This window comes from Delphinapterus leucas, unplaced genomic scaffold, assembly GCF_059928025.1.
Source record: "Delphinapterus leucas isolate spDelLeu-1000000601 "Yukka" unplaced genomic scaffold, BTC_Dleu_Yukka2 spDelLeu_asBTCV2_sq25, whole genome shotgun sequence".
Lineage (NCBI taxonomy): Eukaryota > Metazoa > Chordata > Mammalia > Artiodactyla > Monodontidae > Delphinapterus > Delphinapterus leucas.
This window is the reverse complement of record NW_028322234.1, coordinates 5,083,738-5,105,700: the sequence shown is the minus strand read 5'-3', so window position 1 is coordinate 5,105,700 and position 21,963 is coordinate 5,083,738. Positions and strand designations below refer to the sequence as shown.

The 21,963-nt window shown below is 42.3% G+C and overlaps 1 protein-coding gene across 4 annotated transcripts in view; it reads right to left on the bottom strand.

The window, feature by feature from the left end:
• Positions 1 to 21,963, bottom strand: part of MGAT1 (alpha-1,3-mannosyl-glycoprotein 2-beta-N-acetylglucosaminyltransferase) — a 64,373-nt gene that overhangs the window by 31,162 nt on the left and 11,248 nt on the right. For 3 of the 4 annotated variants that reach the window (XM_089905172.1, XM_089905173.1, XM_089905174.1), the window contains exons 1-2: positions 21,897 to 21,963; positions 21,555 to 21,630 (exon numbers count right to left, since the gene is read on the bottom strand). The gene's annotated coding sequence lies outside the window, so the exon portion shown is untranslated. The remainder of the gene's footprint in view (positions 1 to 21,554; positions 21,631 to 21,896) is intronic. The other variant, XM_089905176.1, reaches the window with a different exon arrangement.

Here is a 21,963-nt window from a genome sequence, read left to right as displayed (position 1 = left end):
ATATAGATCAATGGAACAAGATAGAAAGCCCAGAGATAAACCCACGCACCTATGGTCAACTAGTCTGACAAAGGAGGTAAGGATATACGATGGAGAAAAGACAGTCTCTTCAATAAGTGGTGTTGGGAAAACTGGACAGCTACATGTAAAAGAATGAAATTAGAACACTCCCTAACACGATACACAAAAATAAACTCAAAATGGATTAGAGACCTAAATGTAAGACCGGACAGTATAAAACTCTTAGAGGAAAACATAGGAAGAACAACACTCTTTGACATACATCACAGCAACATCTTTTTTGATCCACCTCCTTGAGTAATGGAAATAAAAACAAAAATAAACAAATGGTACCTAATGAAACTTAAAAGCTTTTGCACAGCAAAGGAAACCATAAACAAAACGAAAAGACAACCCTCAGAATGGGGGAAAATATTTGCAAACAAATCAACGGACAAAGGATTGATCTCCAAAATATATAAACAGCTCATGCAGCTCAATATTAAGAAAACAAACAACCCAATCCAAAAATGGGCAGAAGACCTAAATAGACATTTCTCCAAAGAAGACATACAGATGGCCAAGAAGCACATGAAAAGCTGCTCAACGTCACTAATTATTAGAGCAATGCAAATCAAAACTACAATGAGGTATCACCTCATACCAGTTAGAATGAGCATCATCAGAAAATCTACAAACAACAAATGCTGGAGAGGGTGTGGAGAAAAGGGAACCCTCTTGCACTGTTGGTGGGAATGTAAATTGATACAGCCACTATGGAGAACAGTATGGAGGTTCCTTAAAAAACTAAAAAAAGAACTACCATATGACCCAGCAATCCCACTACTGGGCATATACCCTGAGAAAACCATAATTCCAAAACATACATGCACCCCAATGTTCATTGCAGCTCTATTTACAATAGCCAGCTCATGGAAGCAACCTAAATGCCCATCAACAGATGACTGGATAAAGAAGATATGGTAGACATATACAATGGAATATTACTCAGCCATAAAAAGGAACGAAATTGGGTCATTTGTAGAGACGTGGATGGATCTAGAGACTGTCATACAGAGTGAAGTAAGTCAGAAAGAGAAAAAGAAATACCGTATATTAACGCATATATGTGGAACCCAGAAAAATGGTACAGATGAACTGGTTTGCAGGGAAGCAGTTGAGACACAGATGTAGAGAACAAACGTATGGACACCAAGGGGGGAAAGCAGCAGGGGGAGGGGGTTGTGGTGGGATGAATTGGGAGATTGGGATTGACATGTATACACTGATGTGTATAAAATGGATGACTAGTAAGAACCTGCTGTATAAAAAAAAAAATTCTGTGTCATGAGGAAATATACACTAGCAGTCAGGAAATCATAGCATTTTCCATCTTGAAACTATTACAACCATATTTGAACAATTCTAATGAAATTTTTTATGCTAAAAAAATAATACCATCTCTGATCTTTTGCTAGGTGTGTGATTCACTGTTTTCCACCTTGTTTTGGGACAAAGGTGTGGTCCTCACATGCCCTACCCCCCACCCCCAAACCAATACAGACTCCTCCAGAATAATGGAAGAACAGAAATTAAAAGTAATCCAACACCCCTAGCAAACACTCATTAGGTATCATCTGGAAACTGTTCATGGCAAAGTAAAAAAATTTTTTAAGGAGCCACCAGTTTCTTGGAGTTAATCCACTCCTTCTTCTGCCTGCCACCCCCCAGTTATCTCACTGCTGTGTGGCAATCACCTCTGCATTGTGTCATGCACTGATTCACTCCTGGTAACTGTTAAAGGACTGAACTTTTCAGATGATTGCTGCTTTTAAATAAAATCAGACCCATTTGAGGTCACGTCTCGGGGAATATTAAACTTGCATTCTGACGTGCCTTCTTGAGTGAGCGAAAAATAATTGGAATTTCAGTAGAGAATTGGGTGTGATGTATGAAATGGATCGCATTACTCAGCTGCAACCCAGAGCGAGGAGAAGATTTCAAGTAAAACATTTGATTTACTTTTTTTTTCTGGGCTTTGTCAGTACCTGAAAAACCAGAGGTGGTTTGCTCCAGGGAAGAGATCAGGGATGGCTGGTCTGAGGAGCACAGAGACTCCAGATTCCTCTCCCCTCCCTCAGCTTGGGGTGCCACCTCTTCCTCCTCCACCCACCAAAGTCCTCAGAAGTCCTCTATTACCAGCTCAAATGCCACTCCCTCCTTGAAACCTCAGTAGCTGTCAGCACTGATTCTTCTTTGCCTTGTATTGGAATTCATTGTGGTACAGCTGTCCCTAGTCTCACTCCTTTCCTCATCCCTCAGTTCCACCTCACCCCCAGCGGTATCTCGAAAGACTCTGGTGGATTGTGAGCAGCCACGGAAGAAATCAAAGTTTCAATGAAGCCCTTTAGCATGGAGATCCTCCCAGGGAGGCTGTGGAATCGAAATTAAGAAAGGTAGAAAAGAAAAATACAAAATGTTGAAGATTTAACCTGATACATTTTGAGAAAAAGAAGAAATGTGGTGTAGTGGATGAGGCAGGACTTTGGGCTCAAATCTGAATGAAATTTATAGATTCCACTCAACCAAATCCCTAGAGAAGAGATACAGCCAAGAAAATGTTAGAAACTTGGTTGCAGATTGTACAGGTTTGAACAAAGAGGGCCAAGTTGGTGGGGTAACGGAAAATAGAATAGGCATTCCAAGAATAATACATGGCGTTCCCGGTTAAAAAGTAAGGAAGTGCCATCTGAAAAGTATGGGAAAGTGCAAGTTTAGGCCTGTGTAGAGAGACGCCATGCATGGCACAGCCATTATGTTCACACTCAAGCTCCTCATGCCTTGGATTCAACTTCCAGCTCCACCACAAAGCTCTGCGCCATGGGCAATTCTTCAACCTCTCAATGCCTAAGTTCCCCCCACCTGCCAAATGGGAAATGAATAATGGCCACCTCATGGTATTCTTGTAAAGATTGAAGGAGTTGCCAGCAATGGTGCCTGGCACATAGTGAGTACCATATCATGTTACTTTACTATACATTATAAAATTTGAAAGATCCACTTGGTGATTTATTTGGAACAAATAAAGAAACCTCAGGAATAACCTTATCAAGTCCTCCACAGGTGATGAAACACAGTGTCATTATATGACCTTTATAAGCCACTTGAAATGCATTTTATTACCTACTAGTCTCTTTGGGTCATTTTAAAATGGGTTTTTATGTATTTAAATCTCGTCTTCCAGTGTGACTCTTGAATGCAGGAACTTCTGTCTTAACCTTACGTGACACTAACAATGTGAGGCACATAGAGCGGAGCTTAATAATACCTGTTAGTTTCTTTAAAATACAAAATTTCAGATGTATCCCAATGACAATCATTTACACATTAGCAATGAATCATTTATTTATTTATTTATTTTAATGCCGCTTTGGAAGACCCAGATGGCCCTGGCAGAAAGGTCTGAATGAGTAAGTGTTAACAAAGGGAGAGAAGGCCCCAGAAGGAATTGTGACCTGGGCAGCAGGTCTCGCTGGGTCTTGGTAGTCAGAGGGAAGAAGGCGTGTTCACTGAAAAAGTTTGATGAAAGCAAACAGAAGGTATACCAAGGACTATGGCCCATACTTTTCAAGTGCCCCTCTCTGTCCAGCTACAGCAGACTCCACTTCATGTGTGATTCCACAAATGTGGAGCCCCTGTCCTCGGGCTGCTCACAGCCCATTGAAGAAACAGACAGGTCAACAGCCTCACAACACAACCCAGGCCATGGAGGGAGGCCCTGCAAAGCCCCAGAGCTCAGAACTCAACCTGAAGCTTTGACCAGGAGGTGACATTTGTCCTTCTTGTTAATCAAACATTAAGGGAACCACTGGGAACAGCAGGGAGGCAGGGAAGATCGAATCACTTCACTAAACCATCCATTTGTAAGCCATTTCTAACTAGCCAATTTTCTGCCGGGGGGTGGGGAAGGGGAACTGAGAAGAAAAACCAAGTCCAGTGTTCCTAATTCTGAGGGGGTGAATAGACTTGGCCGACGTGGGACAGAGAGTGTGCTTCGATGGAAAGGCAAGACTCTCCTTTGGGATGTATAGAATTGGGGGCAAGGGGAGGCAGAGGGGGCTTGGGGATGTAGGCTCTGGAGGAGTGAAGTAGGAAGTGAGTTCGTGTCCTCCCAGTGGGCTCTCCCTCACTGAGCAGATCACTTGCAGAGACTGGAGTGACTACACGAAGGAGAGACTGGGGTTCTGTTCAACAGCTGGATAGCGCTGGTGACTGTCCCTTTGCCACTGAGCTAGAGGTGGCAGTGGGACAGCATATATCCCAGAGGTTTGGCATGCCAAAGTCCAGGAGGACCGAGGAGTCAAGTGGACACAGCAGGAGCAGGGTTTGTGCCACCTTGCCCATCCACCGAAATACACTGCCCTCCAGATGAGGGAACCCTTCAGGGGGGCTGCGGGGTGTGAAGCCAGCGATGAAAATTGAGGGGAGCAGAAGGAGACTGAACTAGGTGTCCCCCCTTCCTCCCAGCAGCAGTGCCCACATCCTGTCCAGCCTAGATCCATCCATCGGATTGAGGACCTTCAAAGTAAAGGGACAGGGCGTGCAACCAGTTGAGTTGCCAGATGAAATACTGGACACCCAGTTAAATCTGAACTTCAGGCAAGGAATAATTGTTATTGCATAAGACATACTTACACTAAAAAAAGACAAACAAGGAATAATTGCTATCGTATGAGACATACTTACACTAAAAAAAGACAAACGGAATAATTGTTACTGCATGAGACATACTTACAGTAAAAAAGACTATTCCTTGTTTATCTGAAATTCAAATTTAACTGGGTGTCCTTTTTAAAAAAATTTGTTTTGCTAAATCTGGCATTTCTAGTAACAGGACAACATGCTAAGTGAACCTCAACATTTTGAGGATGTTATTAAAGTAGTAGGGTCTTGTCTTGTCTTGGCAAAGGTGGGAGCTTCCACAAATGGTGCTGACTTCTCCAGGCTCTGGGATTTGGTTACTAACTCCCAGGTGATAGTTCCCTCTCTAAGCACTGGGTCCCTCTTCCCTCTGGGAGCTGTGAGACAAAAAGAGAAAAGAAATATTCTACACAGCCTAGTTTGATTGGCCAGCCAAAGCAATAGGCAATAGCTCAGGGGTTTCAAACTGCGGGTCACAACTCCTACAGGTTGTGAACCCAGGTCATGCCAGCATTTTGAGTAGGGGGTAGGGTGGGTTAGGGGAGGCAATCAGAGTGTACTGCCTGCATTTTATCTCAAAAAAATCTTCTGTGTCTGTGAGTCACTCTGTGTGTACATAGTTAATGATGCTTCTTACTGTGGTCAGGGTCCAAAATGTTTGAAAGGTACTGATATGATGTTGAGACTTGCAGGGCATTATTGTGAAAACTGTATTGGATCAACAGCCAGGATGATTTGGTTTCACACTCACAGGATAGGGTAAGCTTTGCCTTGTTCTGGAAAAATCACCCTCTGGAACCACCTTATCTTTTCACGGAATCTGCAGTCTCTGCATATAGATGGCCAATCCTTCATTTAAATCACTTAGGGTTCCCAGTGTTGTTCATTTTGCTGTAGTCACTTACTAAAAGCATACATTGGAATCATATATTGTTGTACCCAATCTTAGGCATTAAATAAAAGTGTTCATGTGGAACTAAAGGCACTGTCCAAATGGCCATAGTGGTTTTTCACATTTGTTTTATTTCCTCCTCTAAAGGGAAAGCTTTTCAACTTTGAAATCCATGGAGCTTACTTGGGATAATTCCCCAAAGCTACCCTAAATGGTTTTGAAAGAGTCATAATTTCTCTCATTCAAAGAATATATGATGCTTTTACTTAGAAAGAGGAAGAAAAAATGTTTGCAGTTTCGCTTGGAAATTTTAAAAAATTCCTATAACAATTAGCTCTTGATTCAGAAATTATAAATAAATAAAGCTATTTTATCATCCACTGTTACTAAAACATTGTGTCCTGTGATGTGTTAGTCTTTATTGATCCAGGGATTTAACTTTTATCTTGAGCTTTTTTGTAGGAAAATAGCTTATAAATCTTAAGTATACATACTTATTGTCCTGTACCAACTGCTCCAACCTCTGTTTCTCCAAATTTTGCATTTATGTGTGGATGAAATGGATTTGCCATGCTTTTTTCAGTGGACGATACTAGTTGGCCATGGAATGTACAGGCTTTGGAGGCAGATACACCAGGATTTGAAACTAATTCTGACACACAGGAACACTGTGACTTTGACAGGCATATAAGGCCTTGGAGCTTTTTTCAGTGGACAATACTGGTTGGCCATGGAATGTACCGGCTTTGGAGGCAGATACACCAGGATTTGAAACTAATTCTGACACACAGGAACACTGTGATTTTGACAGGCACATAAGGCCTTGGAGCCTCAACATCCTTAAATGTAAGATGGGAAAAACCAAAGTACCTAACGTGTAGAGCTGTTGTGGGTTTATATGAGAGAATAAATATAAAATAAAGCCTGGCATGGGAGAGACAATGCTATATATTCACCAAATTCCATTTCTATTTCCTCTTTATGAAGCTTGACACCACATTTTCAACCTCCCTTGTAGTTAGTTTGGGGTCGTGTGACTGGGCTGTGGTGTGGGCTATTTCTAGGCCTGGCTACCTAACCTGGCTACCATGGGGGCACGTGTTTTAGCTCATGTGGCTACAAGACAAAGGAAGATTGCCCAACCCACGTAAGACTTTATGTAAGCAAGAAATCAACCTTTCTTTGTAAAGCCATTAAGATTTTGGGGTTTATTTGTTACTGCAGCATTGACTAGCCTACTCTGACTAATACACTTGAGATATATAGAGAGATATAGACTAGATAGATAGATAGTAAACAGCTAGTAAACTTTAGCATTGAAGTTATCTATGAACCTTAAAATATGGAATGAGTCCTTTGATATATATTAAGAGAAAAAAAGCGAGACAATATATATGTGCCACATCTTGTATAAGAAAGAAGCGGAAATTAAGATGTACACATGTATTTGCTTATCTTTGAAAAAAAAAAGTATAGGAAAGGAGAAACCAGAAACTAATAAAAATGGTTATCTATAAGGGGTAGCTTGGAACAGGGTGGACATGATATTCATGGCAGTGAGACTTCTCTGACTAAACGTGTTTATACAGTATTGGTTTTTGAACCATGTAGTTTACATATTCAGAAATAAGAGTAAATCGTAAAGGAAAAATGCCCTAAAGTTGGGCCTTAAAAGAAACAAATGACCCAATTCTATATGAAATTGGTTATTCAAACAACAATGAAAAAGAAACTTATTTGGGGTAACCTGAACAATCTACTCTGACTGTACATACAGTAATATTATTGGGAACAAGGAATTTCTAGTATAAGAGGGAAAAAATAAAAGAGAATTTAAGAAAAAAAATTATGTTGAATGCCAATGACAATATGAACTCATACAGTTCATATTCCCCCCCCATATATATATATATGTATATATGGTCTCCTAGTTGTGTTCCTGAAAGAGCCTAGAAACAACACTCTAGTGGCAAGGAGTCCAACTAGCCCCCTTATCTCGCATCTCCCAATATAATAACTGGCACAGGCAAGAATAATCAAATGGGCACTACAATCACTACATGAAAGGTGGTTGGGCAATAGGTTATTCCCACAGGGGCGAAGTACCACTCCACAGATCATTATTAATTTCAAAGGGAAAGATGTTCCTTTGGTACCCGATGCAATGTATACCCACCCCCACAGATGCATTTGGCCTTGCCTGTCCCTCAGGACCCACTTGCCCTGATTGCTGGATAAGCTGGCCCCAGTGATGGTTGTAAAGCTTCAGCCTCCACCTGGTCACCTCATCTCCTACAATGACAGACGTCTCTGCTTTGGCAAGGCTGTCATTACACCTTCCAGGGCCGAAGCTGCAGCCACTCCCGTGGCTAGGTCCGATGCAGCAGGACCCACGGAGGCCCTGGTTTTTCCAGTGGCTGCCCAGAGGCACCTAGTAACACAGTCCAGAAGTACAGATACATCAACACCCCACAGGCTTTATCCTGGAGGAGTCCTCCAGGATGTAATAGTGTCACACGGCAACTCTGAAGATGTCATACATGACCAAGTGACCAGCCAGGCTGCTTATGAAGCCATTGCCAGCTCAGCAATGAACACCTTTGATTCGTTTCCCTCCTTTTCTGCCTTAATTCTTTTTCCCCTTTTTGGCTCCCGTGGATCGTACCCATCATAAAACACTAGCATGTAAACTTTGCCTCAGTCTCTGTTCCCAGGCAAATGCTTCTCCATGGAAGTATGGCAGTCACTTTCTCAACCCAGTCATCACCTTTAGCATCACTAGTAGTGGAAGAACCCAACATGTGAACCTCTTCATGAGATACCTCTGAAGTATTCTTGCAAATGACGTTTAACCCAAAACTAATCAAGCCTCCAGACTGAATTTCCATTTTAAGGGCAATACAGGCATAAAAGAAAAAGTTAAAGAACACCGTCAGGAAACAATCAGACAAGTGAAGAATGTGCAACTCTCTATAAATCCCCTGGCCTGGACTCTTCAAAAGTCGATGTCATAAGTCAAAACCAAACAGAAGTTAAGGTGGGGGAGATTTTCTAGGTTAACCTCCAGATAGACTCCACAAACCTTGATTAGATCACAGGCGAAACTGCATAGAAGTCTTTAAGGGACAATTAAAAATATTTAAATATGTGTCCACTGACAGACAAATGGATAAAGAAGATGTGGTACATATATGCAATGGAATATTACTCAGCCATAAAAAGGAACGAAGTTGGGTCATTTGTAGAGATGTGGATGCATCTAGAGACTGTCATACAGAATGAAGTAAGTCAGAAAGAGAAAAACAAATATCGTATATTAACACATATATGTGGAACCTAGAAAATGGTGCAGATGAACCAGTTTGCAGAGCAGAAATTGAGACACAGAAGTAGAGAAAAAGTGTATGGACACCAAGGGGGGAAAGCGGCGGGTGGTGGTGGTGGTGGTGGTGTGATGAATTGGGAGATTGGGATTGACATGTATACACTGATGTGTATAAAATGGATGACCAATAAGAACCTGCTGTATAAAAAAATATATATATATATTTAAATATAGCTTGGATATTAGTTGTGATTGTAGAATGATTGTTAATTTTCTTAGGTGTGATAGTGGCATTGTGGTTATACAGGTGATTGTCCTAATTCTCAGGAGATTCATGCTGAAGAATCATGATGTCATACTGACAACTTAGTTTCAAAACTGATGTGTCTTGGTGTATGTGTGGTTGGGGGGTGGGGAAGAAGGAGAGAGCGCAAATATCGTAAAACATTAACAACCATTGTATCTAGATGGAAGGCATAACGTACTTTTTAAGTGTTTTTAAATTTTCACAATAAAATGTCGGGAGATAAACACCGAAAAAATCTACGTAAAATGTAGGATATATTCACATTTGAAGAAATGTTTTAAACCATGTTTTATTTTCCTCATTTTCCAGTAAGCAGCCAATACTTTATCAGGGATTAATTCATCCACCTCAAAATGGATAGTCACACCCAAATTGCTATGCTTTCAAAAGCTTTTTACCTCTTGCAGGTCTCTAGCAATTTCCCAAGGAGAAAATATTTGATGTCATTACGCACACCTCAATTCTTAGTTGGCAGAATAACCAGCGAGCAGTACAGAGCTGTTTCCTTTGAAAAACCTTTCCAGGGCGCAAACTGTGAGTACTGAGGCACTCAGGCACCATGGAGAAAATGTATTTTAGACGTAAATTTTGATTGATCTGATAGAGGCATCAGTTATCTTTTCCATGCATTGCAAATCTCGTATAGGATTCAGATACGAATAGCATCATTCTCTACAGCTGTATTGGCAACAGATAGACACGAATTAACAAATATAGTAATATACACAGTTATTTCAGGCTTCTATTATTAGCACCACCTCTTGACTCATGGGGAAAACTCTTCCCAAACTATTTTTGTTAATGTGACTATTGCATTTGTTTTGACAGAGTTTTCTATTATCACCACAACTTGCACTTTATTCCCAAGATGCCTCCAGACAGAATTGCTACCCCCACGCCCCCTTCTGCTCTCACCAAGGTGACTGGCCCCAGGTTAGCCAACCTTCAGTGCCTCCACCCATGACAGAGTCCCAGGAAAGCGTGCCACCTCACATTATATTCATGCTAGCTAGGCTGGCTAGGCAATGCTCTGGACTCATAAAGGAGTCCCCCACAGGTCAGGTTGTTTCTGCTCCATCCAGGGAGGGGTCCTTCTTATACCCACAGAATGGTCATAGTACACTAATAATGCTCATTTCCCCATATTTAATGGTAGAACTCTTTGGTTAAGGCTGAGTTCATGACCACAGCATTAGGTTTCTGCTGCATTAATGCTGCATAATAAGCAACCCCAAAATCTCAGTAGTTTCCCAAAAAAGCCATTTATTTTTCTTTCAGATCAGCAGAGGCAGCTCTGCTTCAGGCTATGAACTGATTTAGGGCTGCTCCACTTGTCTCTCATCCTCTGGACCAATGGCTACCTGGGGCAGGCTCTTCTCAATGTAGGGTGGCAGCTGTGCCGGTAGGGCGAACAGAAACACAAGGGGCCATTTAAGGCCTTGGCTCAGAACTGATATACTGTCGCTTCTGCCACATATGCCTCTGGCCGAAGCCCAAAATCAATGGGGTAGGGAAGTACTCTCCATCCTGGGGAACATCGCCAAGAGCGGGGAGGAGAGGAAGAATTGCAGGCAGATCATTCAATTGACCTCAGCTTTCCTTGCAGCTTGGTGTGTCCTTGCAGCTAAGTTTTGGCCAGAGGGATGTGAGGGGAAGCAATGTGTGCAGCCTTGCCCTTGTAAGGATCGGGAATGCCCTGTCTTTCCCCTGCCCATCACCTGGGGGCATGGTGGGACTGCAGCAGTCATCTGGCCCAGAGGCAGGTGGCACAGCCAGTCCTACCTCTGGACTGTTACACGTATGTCATTTACACTGCTGGATTTTTGCATCTCTGTAACGGCATCTTAGAACCATAGTTAGCTAGTACACCATTCATTCATTCATTCAACAAGTATTTACTGAGTGTCTTCTCTGTGCCAGGCATTGTGCTAGGCCTTGGAGGAAGTGACAATGAGCAAAAGCAAGACAGAGATTAATGGATGTTGCCTTCCTTAGGACAGAGTAGCCTAGAGAAGGGAACAAATAAACCCCAAATCTCAGTGAGTTAATGTGCTTAAAGGTCTATTTCTTGCTCATGCAAAGTCTAATATGGTGCTGGTGGCCCTCCTACATCTTCTAGTCAACTAATTTTGAAATATAAACTCCCCAGGTTTCGGGAACAGTGGAAGAGAGAGCTGGAAGATTACAGAATTTTTTATGTGCCAAGCCAGGAAGTAGCTTATATCACACCATCCACATTTCCTTGGCCAGAACTCAGTCACATGATCACCCTTAACTGCAAAGGAAAGTGGGAATAGTAGTCCTCCTACAAAGCCAGGAAGAGGAACTCTGCCACAGATGCATAGTTATAAACGAGGAGAGGACTCTGCTCTGGCCTCAGCCTTTTTAGATTAGCTCACTTACCTCCTGAGTATGTGTGTGGCTGTGCCATCCTCAGAGTAGTCCCTGAAATTTGCAGGAAAGCAGTTCAGACCAGCATACAGTGGTAAATCAACTTCCTCCACTTCCTCTGATTCTTGTCGGTTGCAATCTACCACCATTCATTTCTGAGAACACTGTTTTCTTCCCTCCATTTTATAATTCTCTCTCCTCCTCGTATTAGTTGGGCTTCTCCATAGAAACAGAATAAAGGGCATGTGTCTGTCTGTCTGTCTATCTATCTACTTATCGTGCGTGAGAGAGGGAGAGAGAGAGAGAGAGAGGAAGAGGAAGAGGAAGAGGAAGGAGAAGGAGGAGGAGGAGGAAAGGAGAAGAGAGTGATTGATTTTAAGGAAACGGCTCATGCAGTTATGGAGGCTGGCAAGTCCAAAACCTGCGGGGTGGGCCGGCAGGCTGGAGAGCTGCAGGGAAGAGTTGATGTTGCAGTTCAAGTCCAAAGGCTCACAGCTGGCACAATTCCTTCTAGCTCAGGGGAGGTCAGTCTTTCTGTACCATACAGGCCATCAGCTGATTGGACAAGGCCCACCCATATTAAAGTCAATCAATTTGTAAATCTTACCTAAAAAGACTCTGACAGAAACATCTAAAATAATGTTTAACCAAATATCTAGGCACCATGGCCCAGCCAAGCTGACACATGAAATTAAACGTCACATCTTCCAAGGCTAGTTTTTAACACTTTATATTTCTTGTCTAAAGTGGGAGGCAGAGTGATATGGCAGGTGGGGGGGGGGGGAGTCAAAGGGTAGGTTCAAATCCCAAATCTTACTCATCTGAACTCAAGTTTTCTAATTCGTAAAATGGGAATAAGAATGGTCACCTTGAGTGGAGCTGTAAAAACTAAGAGATCATATATGTGAGACACCTAGACTTACGCCTGACAGATGGTGACAACTATTAAGTTTTCAATTTGAAAAGAAGGTTCATTGAACACTCTACGTATCAGTATTTTTACTGATGCTTTTTATTTGCAGGTGACTCTCCACGCTTTCTGTTTTCCTTCTGAAACTGAGCAGTGTATCAACAAGAAGAAAATTCCTTGCTACAGTGGATAGTTCTCATGTTGTTTCACCATCTCCCGGTGCTTGAGTTGCCAGCAGTCAGCTGTGTCCGGGATGCTTTGCCTTCCTACTTTTCCATGAGCCATCATTGATGACCCATGCAATGGCGCATGTTTGAACAACTTATTTAGGCACTCCAGAGAAAAACCAAGGGGAAAGAGAAGTGAGGAAGAGTGATAGGAGTAAAGAAAAGGTGGGAGTTGGCAGGAAACGAGGCAAGGAGAAAAAGGAACAAAAATCATATTTTCTACTAATTTTCTTGGTGTTTCTGTGTCAGTTTATAAATTAGCATCTGACTGATTGGACAAACCAACTTTTCTGATACTCTCATCCAGCCAGGCTACAGATTTCTCCATTGGGGTGGAACTGAGGAAGCTTTAAAAGTGGGCCAAAGCCACATGGGGACCTGTGTCATAATAAGCAACATGGTCTTTCATAAGTTGAGTGTTGCTGAAGGCTTGGAGTAAGTAATGTAGAGGGTATCAAACAGTGCTCCTTTTAGACTTGGTTTTCTAGTTAGGCAAGTGGCTAAGCCACTTGTACAAAAAGACCCCAAACACATCGGCTTTAACAAGACAGGCCTCCATTTCTCTTTTAGGTAACAGTACAGAGATGGGCAGGTAGACGGTACAGAGCACTAGCTGAACTGCTCCACAAGGTCACTGGGTACTGAGGCAGGAATGTTGGCACTGCCATCATCGATACATGGCATCCACCTGTGGATCCAAGAGGTCACTCCAGTGCCACTTCAGTTGTCCCCTTTCCCAGCCAGGTGGAAGGGGCAGAAGAAGCAGAGGGCTAAAAAGCTTTTTTTTTTTAAGGACATTACCTGAAAGTTGTCCTTCAATTCTGCTCACATCCCTTTGTCCAAAAGCTTGAAGGGAAGCTGGGCACACGCCCTGCCAAAAACTGCAGGGAGGGATCTGATAACACCGGGTGCCTCTGAGTAGCTAGGAGTCTCTGCCATACCTAATTCTTTGGAGGTTATTCAAATCCTTCATAAGAATCTGACCCAGTGGGCAACACCCCAGTTTTCTATTCTCTACCTGAGAAGCTCCCCTGTCACCTATTTGAGGTTTCTATCTAAATTTCTGTCTGAGAAATTAGTTTTTCTGCTTAAAAAGAAGAGAGACGCTCAAATCAGTGAGGTGATTCGGCCCAAAGCACTTGTTACAACTTGGAACTAGGCCTGAAGCCCTGGCCATGGCCATTCTGACTCAGTCAGGGGAATTTGAGGTGAGTGGTGGTGGTGCTGTCCACAGCCAGGCCCCACCTCCTCACATAGGAAGTTCATCTGCTTTCCCACCCTCCCCCCACCCAATCTCCCCCCGCCACACTCATACCTAACAGTTCTCAACCTCAGGAGAAAATAAGAATACCAAGATTGAAAAATTCCATTTTGCTTCAAGGGCAGTTACTGGGTTTCCTCATGAAATGTCTTCACGATGGATGTGCTACATCTTCACTCTCCCCCAGTAATTACCACCAAAGTCCCCCTTCACCCAGTGTCCTCAGAGGTACTAGGTGAGGTGGGAGGGGAGGGGGGGGCTAGTTATCCCCATATTTGGCTCTTCTTCTGACGTGAGAATGGTATTTGTCAGGTGTCATGGCTGCCCCCACCCCATTTCCTCAAGGCAAATGCTGATCTCCCCTTGAGCCAAGTGTGCCTGTCACATCCTGCTCCTCCAGGAAGGTCCTGCTGACTGGAATGCAGGCTGGATCTGGGGTAGCCTCCTTGGCCCACAGGAAGGAAGGCTGAGTAACAAGATAATGGGAGCCTGAGTCCCTGAAGATTGCAGAACTACCATAGCCGCCCTGAGCTGGTGTTTCAGACCTTCATCTTGTCTAAACTACCTTCATTTAAGGTCTCACTTAAAGCATCCGTCACCATTCTAATTGGTGGTGATGGGGGAGGTGGGTGAAATACTACTTTCCAGCTGTCAAAGAAAAAGCTAGATACTAATCAAAGCAGTAAGAACAGATTTTATTCGATAACTATGGCAATAGGGAAGAGGGTCCAGTGTAAACTAAACTCTACTTCAATTTGTGTAAAACTGGGCATTTTAAAGGGAGAATGAGGGAGGAGGGAGGAGGAAATGAGGAAGGGTGGGAGCAGAGTCAGGGAAATGGAAACAAACAAAAAGTGTGATTAAGCCATTGGGATTTGCTAACTGACGTTTATGGAAGCTAGGCTCCTATCCTCCTACAGAGACTGGGAGACAGGGACCCTATCTTCAAGTGTTGGCTGGAACAAACAGAACATTCTTTTGAGTTTTCCCAGGCAGGAACTTCAGGGGGGCTGGAGTAGTCATCCTCAGGGACATGGCCTCGAGCTGTTAAAAGCTATGCTAGTGGGCTTCCCTGGTGGCGCAGTGGTTGAGAGTCCGCCTGCCGATGCAGGGGACGCGGGTTCGTGCCCCGGTCCGGGAAGATCCCACGTGCCGCAGAGCGGCTGGGCCCGTGAGCCATGGCCGCTGGGCCTGCGCATCCGGAGCCTGTGCTCCGCAGCGGGAGAGGCCACAGCAGTGAGAGGCCCGCGTACCGCAAAAAAAAAAAAAAAACCAAAAAAACTATGCTAGTGTTTGTCTGTCTCTAAATGAAGGATATGGGTGGAGTCGTTATGTGCCAAGAGCTCCTTCTGCAGTGCTCGCAGTCCACCTCACTCCCAGATCTGGGATCTTTGTGGGGCGGCCCCAGGACAACTTGGCGCTTAGGACCTCAGGAGAGTGAATCAGATCCAGGGCTTCCTGGCTAGCAGCCCCGCACATGCAGGCCCTCTCCTCTGCAGGAGGCAGGGCAGCCAGGGGAAAAATCATTGGAAAACAAGCTATCCTTCTTCTTGGTTTCTCTCATGGTCTGATAAGCTAGAATGGGCCTTTAGTCAAAATCTGAGTCCCCTGCTTCCTAGGGCTGTGGAGCAGGGAGCAGGGTGGTCTGGATTGCACTTCTGGAGGCTCCGAAAGTGCAGCGGCAGGGATCGGGGTCTGAGCTATGACTTCACGAGCGGGCCCCTCCCCAGACCCCCCATGCCTCATCTTGCTCCCTAAAGACTCCTCTCCTTACCCCACCACCAACTCCTAGCCCCCACCCCTTACCCTGTCCCCAGAGTACTCCCCTTCTCTCTTTCATACCCGTCCTTGACCCCAATTACCATGTGTGCTTGCTGGTGCCTTCCAAAGTCAGTCTTTCTCCAGCTGTGCGTCCATCTACCTGTGAATTTCTCCCTCCTCCTTTGCTTGGCTAACACCTACTCAACCTAGCCATCAGCCCTCAGCTGTCAGCTTGAACACTGCCTCTTCATTTTGTCTTTCCCTGAGCCTCCAAACCAGGTCAGTCTCCACTCCCTCCTACCTCTGGATTTCTATCATTTCTACCACCATTGCTTACCTGTCTCCCTGTCATTGTCATAACCATCTAATGGTTTTACATACTGGAATGAAGCAGCATAAGGGTAGCAACCCTCTCACTCTTGCCTCATCCCTAGCACCAAGGAGGGACTCAGGAAATTTCAGTTAGATAAGCAGATGTGGAAACCTGATTGAATGGTGGAAAAGAGGTGTAGAGCGGGAGAAAAGTGAGGCCCCAGCTGTCATCCACTCTTCCCTGAAGTCTGACAGTGCAAGGAAGCACATGAAAAGAGAAGTATTTCAGGGTACAACAGAGTAAAGGAAGGCTGACTTAACACTGGGGTCAAAGCCAGCATGTTTGAAAGTGGAAGCTAGGGAGCCAGTGGAGAGGAGAAAGTTGAGAAGGTGGGGAGGGGAGTAGAGTTGAAGGAAGGGGACCTGGTTTGGAAAAGGCAACAAGAAAGAAAGTAAAGTATGCTCAAAGAGACAAAAAAAAGCAGGCATCACAGATCTTAGTAGTGTACCTGCCCTGTACCTGTTGCACAATAAATGTTTGAAGGGGAGAGGTGAAAAATTGTGGTTGCCTATTTCAGATGACCTCAGTCTTCTTAGGGAAATAGGAGGTTAGGTCTTATGAAAAATGGGCATTGAGAATCAAGAAATATTCTCTGGTGGTGGGATGAACTGGGAGATTGGGATTGACATATATACACTAATATGTATAATATAGATAACTGATAAGAACCAGCTGTATAAAAATAATAAAATTCAAAAAAAAAAAGAAATATGCTCATTTGTTAGGGTATTAGTTAGGACTAAGTTCTATAACAAGTAGACTCAAAATACAATGGCTCTACAGTGTAGTCTCTATGCTATAGAAATTTAATTCTTGTACGCTTAGCAGTCCAGGATGGGTATCCAGGTCAGTGGGTAGTTCCCCTCTTGTTGATCATGTAGGCACACAGGCTCCACCACCCTCTAAGGTCTAGAGAAAGTGGGAAGAACATGCAGAGCATGCAAAGGAGGTCCTCATGGACCTGGCATGGAAGGAACACACATTTCTGTTCACATTCCTTTGGAGGGATCTGAGTCATGTGTCCTCAACCAACTATAAAAAGGGCTGGAAGACGTTAGCCTAGCTGTGTGCCCACAGGAGAGAACAGAGTTTGGATACACAGCTAGTGGTTTTCACCACTGCGGTAGGCAGAAAAATGGACCCCAAAGATGTCCACATCCTAATGCCTAGAACCTGTGAATATGTTACCTTATGGCAAAGGGACTTTGCAGATGTAGGACCTTGATATGAGGGAGTTATTCTGCATTATCCCCCTGGGTCCAGTGTAATCACAAGGGTCCTTATAAGTGAAAGAGGGAGGCAGGAGAGTTAGTCAGTATCAGAGGGATGCAGCATGAGAAAGACTTGTCTGGGCATTGTTTGCTTTGAAGATGGAAGCGGGCCATGAGCCAAGGAACTCAGGCAGCCTGTAGAAGCTACAAAAGACAAGGAATGGATTCTCCTCTAAAGCCTCCAAAAAGAATACAACTCCTGCTGATGCCTTGATTTTAGCACAATTTCAGATTTCAGACCCATTTCAGGTTTCTGATTTCCAGAACTCTAAGATAATACATTTATATTGTTTTAAGCCATCAAATTTTGGAGATTTGTTACAGCAGCAAGTGGAAACTAATACAACCAAATTTGGTAATTCCTTTTTTAAAGAAGTACCTATTAATGGTATGAAGCATTATTTTAAATTTTAAGAAGACGAGACTATGTGTTGACTTTCCACCTTATGCACAAGCCTATTGACTGCCTCGTGAACTCGCGGGAACCAGTCAGGGCTGGAGGACTTTAATGCGGGGAGGTTCTAGAACAGGAGTTCCCAAAATGTGGTCCCCAGACCAACAGAATCTGCCTCTCCTAAGAACTTATAGAAATGCAAATTCTCAGCCAACCCAGACCGACTGAATCAGAAACTCTGGGGCCCAGCAGTCTGTGTTTAACAAGCCCTCCATGTGATTCTGACACTTGCTCAAGTTTGAGAATAGGACTAAGGCTCTATTCTAGATTGAAAGAAACTAAAAAGAAGCAAAAATGAATTAGCAATGCACAATTCTAAACTGGGTCTTTTTATTCCAAAGGACATTATTGGAACAATTAAAGAAATCTGGATGGAGTCAGAGCATTCATAGTAATGAATCCATGTTAATTTCCTGATTTTGATGGTTGTGTGGTGGTGATGTAGGAGGTCCTTGCTTGTAGGAAATATACACTAAAAGTATTCAGATGTAATGAGGTGCCTTGTTAGGAACTTAATTCTCAAATGATTCAGGGAAAAAAACAGTTTTAAACTATCATTTCCATTTTTCTTTGAGACTATTTCAAGATTTTGTTTTAATTTTGAAAAAAAAACAACCCAGCAAGATACCATTTGTCAAATATCAGCCTGGCAAAGGTGAAAAACGTGTGTAACACCTAGTGTTGGTGAAGGTATGGGAAACAAAGTTTCACACACCATGGTTGGAATTATAAGTTGTTGTAATATTTTTGGAAGGCAATTTTACAATATCTATCAAAAATTTTAAAGCAAATTTTTCTTAGCAATTCTGCTGAGGGTAAGGAAATATATTTTACTGCAGTACTGTTTATACTAGAAAAAAACTGGAAACAACTGAAGTGTTTATCATTAGGTGACTGGTTAAATAAATTATGGTATAAAATATGCAGTGAGTTACTTGGCTTTAGATCACAACTTCTAAAGGTCTTGAACCAAGTTCCCTTTTGCTAAAAGATTTTAAAAGTCTAAGGAAAGGCTGTGAAAGAATTCTGTAGAAAGTTATAAGGCGCAGGGTTGAGAGCTTGGCATATAGCAGTGTGACAGTCAGGTTCCAACCAGGAACATATAAACCACTCTAAGTATTTGGATGGAGGGAATCTAATGCAAGGGATTGGTGACATACTCAGGGATCAGAGAAAGCTGATACAGATACAGCTTTTAAAATAACAATGCTTAAGGAAATAAAAGACAAGTTTGAGAATTTGGCAAATTACAAGAAAGGAGGCAGATGGAAAGTCCATAACTGAAAAATATAGTATATATTTAATAGCAGATTACACAGTGAACTGGAAGATAAGTTATATCCAGAATGAAGCCTGGGTAGGGAGTGAGGGGACCAAGGGATGGAAATGAGAGATTAAGAGGCATAAGAGATGCAGTGAGAAGGTCTAACATACCTTTATTTGGAGTCCCAGAAGGAAAGAGAAAGATAATGGTATAGAACTAATATTCAAGCACACAATGGCTGAAAATTCACCAAAACTGAAGAAAGATACATATCTACAAATTTAACAGCCCTAAGAATCCCAAGCAGGATTACTTACTAAAAAGGTAATCCATACCTAAACATATCATAGTAAAACTGGAATAAAATAAAGACAGAGAAAAAATCTTAAAGAAGCCATTAACAAAAGAACATATTAAACAGGCAAATGAACAGCTGACTGCTCACCAGCTAGAGAAGGAGTCAGAAATTGGTGGCTTGATGCCTCCAATGTGACAAAAGAATGTGATGTTCAACCTAGAATTCTATTCCCAGAAAAAATATCTGTTAAGATCGAAGGTGGGGGACTTCCCTGGTGGTCCAGTGGTTAAGAATCCGCCTTCCAATGCAGGGGACGTGGGTTCGATCCCTGGTTGGGGAACTAAGATCCCACACGATGCAAGGCAACTAAGCCCGTGCGCCACAGCTGCTGAGCTCGCATGCTCTGGAGCCCATGTGCCACAACTAGAGAGAAGCCCATGCACCACAATGAAAGATCCTTCATGCCGCAACTAAGACCCAACACAGCCAAATTAATTAAGTAATAAAAAGAATAAAATAAATGGCATTATTCAATTCCAAAAAAAAAAAATAACAAAAGTGGAATAAGCTGTTTTTAGGCAAACAAAAGTTGGAAGGTTCTACCTCTAACAGGACAGAATGTTCTAAAGAAAGTTTTTCAGACACAAGGCAAATGACTGCACAAGGAAGGTTAGGGAGGGAGAGAAGAATGAAGAGCAATGGAAAGTAATTATAACAGTAAATATATGGATAAATCTAAATAAATATTTGGTGTAGAAAATAATAATAATGTATTTTAATACATATCTATACATTTATACATACATAATTAAAATTCACAAAAACAATAGCATATAAGATGAGATAAATAGTTAAAGTATTCTAAGATCCTTGCATTGTCTAGGATGAAGATAAAAGTATCAATTATCGGGCTTCCCTGGTGGTGCAGTGGTTGAGAGTCCACCTGCCGATGCAGGGGACGCGGGTTTGTGCCCCGGTCCGGGAAGATCCCACATGCCGCGGAGCGGCTGGGCCCGTGAGCCATAGCCGCTGAGCCTGCGCGTCCGGAGCCTGTGCTCCGCAACGGGAGAGGCCACAACAGGGAGAGGCCCGCGTGCCACAAAAAAAAAAAAAAAAAGTATCAATTATCACTAGGCTTTGATAAGTCAAGAATGGATCTTTTAATTCCTTGCCCATTAAAAGAATGGAAAAACTGTACAACTTCCAAATCAACAGAGGGAAAAATAGAATAATTGTGATAGAATTCTAATAGAATAATTCTAATCCAACCTGAAAGCAAGAAAAGAGATAACAGGACTTAAGATTATGTGGGATAAATAAAATCAGTGAATAAGATTGAAACCAAAACATAACAGAACTTGTATATTAAAGACCTAATGCTCTTCTTAAAAAAAGTTATCAAACTTAAAACAACAACAACTATATGCTATTTCCAAGAGGCATATTTAAAATAAGGACACAGAAAGGTTGAAAGTGAAAGGATGGAAAGAGCTATGCCAGGTAACAATAATCAAAAAGAAGCTGATGTTATTAATACCAGAAAAAAAATAGCCTAAATAAGCCAAAGGCATTACTACAGATAGAGTTTTACTTCTTAAAGTTTCAATACACCAGGAAGATATAACAATTCTGTATTTTCATGCACCTAATAACATGACTTCACATATATAAAGCAAAATTCACAGAACTATAAATAGAAATGGATAACTCAACAATTATCTCATTAATCAATAGAACAAGCAGATAAAAATTCATAAGGAGCAGAGGAGATCTGAACAATACATTACAAAATTGATCTAATGTCTTTACCTAGGTGACTGCACCCAGCATTTGCAGAACACATGTTCTTTTCCAGTGCCTGTGGAACCTTCACTAAGGTCAAATACACACTGGGCCATAAACAAATCTCAACAAACTTCAATGGATAGCAATCATATAAAGTATGATTTCTGACCACAATGTTATAACAAAAAATATAACTAAGAAGTCCCTATATGTTTAGAAATTAAAAATATACTTCTAAATAACCTATGGGATCTGTTGTAATTATCTGTATTTTCTGTTCTTTCTTATCACACCAGAGGTCTACCAATTTGGATTCTCTTTTTAAAGTACCAACCTTGACTTTTGATCCTCTCTGTTGTGTTGCTGTTTCATTGATTTTTGCTCTCATCTTCGTTATTACCTTCCTTTAACTTTAAAACAATGGGATAGATCATTAGTTAACTTGACAATAATGTTCGTATGAAGTTTTACAAAAATACAAAGTGCTTTTTCATTAATCCTCAAAGCAACATTGTGAGTTAGGTGTTTTCCCTCATTTTACAGATGGGGAAATTATAGACATAATTATTGCATTCACTGAAATACTGTCCCTAGGGTTTGCATCCAAGACCAGAGAAACTTCTCCTGCCTGTCCCAGGGCCTCCTTTTATTCTCTGAGAACTTAAGGAACACTTACCCCATGGTTAAGATGGTGGAAGCTTGGCTCTCAACAACCCTTACTTCAGTAATCACCAGCACGTCTA